At 51.0% G+C, this 2,503-nt stretch overlaps 1 protein-coding gene across 3 annotated transcripts in view; it reads right to left on the bottom strand.

Moving 5' to 3' along the window:
- The window catches only part of LMO3 (LIM domain only 3), a 148,539-nt gene that overhangs the window by 53,970 nt on the left and 92,066 nt on the right, over positions 1-2,503 (bottom strand). Inside the window, exon 1 of one of the 3 annotated variants that reach the window (XM_077756384.1) lies at positions 592-667. The exons of the other annotated variants lie outside the window; for them this stretch is intronic. The gene's annotated coding sequence lies outside the window, so the exon portion shown is untranslated. Of the gene's footprint in view, positions 1-591; positions 668-2,503 lie in introns of those variants that run through there. 3 annotated transcript variants of the gene reach the window in all.

The raw sequence follows: 2,503 nt of genomic DNA, 5'->3' as shown, positions 1-2,503 counted from the left end.
TTTTCCAACCCGCCGGAACCACATTTTCTTATCACGGACAAGCGGGGAGAGGCAGAAGTGTCAACAGGACCCGCAAGACAGTGATTTCAACTCTTGGGGGAGGGGGCTGTGCCTTCCAGCCAGTCCGCAGCAGGGGGTCCGGAGCCCACCTAGGACGGGCTTCTGCTGCTGCGGGCCAGGCCGGAGCGCACCTCGCCTAATTGCAAACTCTCCCTGCCCCTCTCTTCCCGCGAGGAAGGGGTGTGGAAACGCCGCGGCGCATCCTGAACTTTGCCTATTACCCACTCGAGTCGTACTTGAGCCGGAATTCTCCCTCCTTCCCTCCACGTCTGCCGCCTGCATCTACTTCACGTCTCATCGTAAAAATAATGAAGCCTCACATGATTTAAACAAAACCGTCTCAGCAGAGCTGCAGCCCGAGCGAAAGTTGCAGTGCGGAGCTGGGCTGCAGCCCCAGTTTATGCCTCATTAGCAGAGGCTGGGGAAGAAGAAAAAAAAAAAAAATACCCACATCCGCACACGCACGCGCGCACCCGCAGACACACACACCACACATACGCCGACGCGTGTGTCCACAGTTGCCGCACTTACCTTCTCAATTAAGCGATACAGGGGGAGGCCGTTCAGAAAGCACAGTGGCTGCTTTGTAGTGCTTCTCCTTGGGAAAGGTCAAAAAGAAGCATTGTTTGAAAAAAAAAAAAAAGGAGGGGGGAAGGAGTCTCTTTTTTTTTAAGTTTAAAATAATGAGGTCCTGGAGGATCCGCCAAGTAGCGGTGTGGACCGCATCCGAGCCACAGGTGTTCTTGGAGGCGACTGCAGTCCGAGGCCGTCTCCGTCCTGGCTCGACACAAGTTACCCCGGCAGCGCGCGGGGAGCCGAGCGAGGAAGCCCCGGCTCAGCTGCGAAACGCAATCCCTTCCCAGCCAGACATAATACAGCGAAAGAAAAGGTCACTCGGTTATTACGGAGCCGGCGGAGCCCAGGCAGCGCTCGTCAAGCCCACAGAGAAGCAGCTCCCTTCCGATTTAAGACTATTTACCTCTCGCCCCCACCCCTCCCCTCCCCTCTCCTTCCCTCCCCCCTCCCTCGCTCGCTCGCTCGCGCTCGCTCTCTGTGCCTGTTGTGCAGCTCAGTCAAGTACAGCCGCCCTCGGAAAGTGCAAAGCAGCCACGAGACAGATCGGGCTTTGTTGCTAATTTCCCAGGGTGAAAATTTGCAAGCGTGCGAGTGCAGTCGGCAGCGCCGCACGCATACGCTGCTCGGGAACGCTGGGGACGGCCGCGCACAGAGAGTGACCTCTGCGGGGGTCGCTGGGCAAGACCCTACCTTCTGGACCCGTCCACCAGAAGTCCTGCGGAAGAGCTCTGCAAGGGAGGGGTCGGGTTCCTAAAACAGCCAGGGCATTTTGGAACAGGGGGCCACGTTTTAAAGCGAACTGTCTTCCAAAGCCATTTCGGAAGCTACCGGTTATGGAAATTAAACTAAAGCAAGGGAATCCAACTGCTCCTAGAACACACTGGAAAAACACACGACCGTCCTCTTTAAGAAATGTCTGGGGGGGTGGCTGCAGTTGCCGGGTCTCTGACTTCCGTTCATGAACTCTCTCAAGTCGCTGCTCAGCAGGGCAGCTCTGCCACAGGAGCTGGGTCCGGGGCCTGGCATACCCCCCTTCCTCCCTGCCGCTGGTGGCCCAAGAACCAAACTGCGAACTTGTTTCTCCTTAACCAGTACTGCACCCCCCCCACCCCCACTGATATACTTCTTGCAATTACTTGAACACCTTGCAATTTGAAGTTCACATGCTAGAATGAAAAGCACCCAAGAGCACAAGAAACATGTTTGCACAACTAACTCAGAGAGCCATAGAGTTTTTCACCATTACTGCCCTGTCTTCACAGGCTTACTTTAGAGGNTCTCCCCAATTTCCTTTTCTCCTCTTTATATCTGTAAAGGCCACTGGTAGCTTTAAAATATCTTATTTTTTCCCCTAAGTTTTCAAACTTCAAAGTCATCCTCTCTTTCTGGTTATTATTATAGCATCCCCACCAGATTTTATAAAGCCCTGTCAAAAGTCAAGTTTAAAAACAGTCCACATTTGAATGACTCTGACTGAAATGTTTTAAGGGCCAAGAAAGATTCAACTGTTGAACTTCAAAAAACTTTTTTCCTTCTCAGCACCATCAGTTTTAATCTCGTTCTAGTTTAGAAAAAAAATCAAAGCACCCCCTCCCCATGAATATTTAGGACAAATTATGTGTCTCTTCATAAGAAATAATAATAGCATTGATAACTTATTTTTTATCCCTCCCTTTTTTAAAAGCTCATAATCAAATAGTATGTAGTTGCTTTTCCTCTCCCTTTAAAAGGCAAGAAAACTCAGAACTAACCTGAAAAATAACGAAAGTCACAGACGGCAGATTAATAAGAACCCCTTCAGTTGATTTGTTCTGTACATAGGCAGATTTCTTAAGTTTGGCTTTCCTGGCCCGGCTGAGCAGGCACA

This window comes from Crocuta crocuta, unplaced genomic scaffold (genome assembly GCF_008692635.1).
Source record: "Crocuta crocuta isolate KB4526 unplaced genomic scaffold, BGI_CrCroc_1.0 scaffold262, whole genome shotgun sequence".
In the NCBI taxonomy this organism is placed as follows: domain Eukaryota; kingdom Metazoa; phylum Chordata; class Mammalia; order Carnivora; family Hyaenidae; genus Crocuta; species Crocuta crocuta.
Note: the sequence above shows the minus strand (reverse complement) of the source record. Positions and strands in the feature narration are given on the sequence as shown.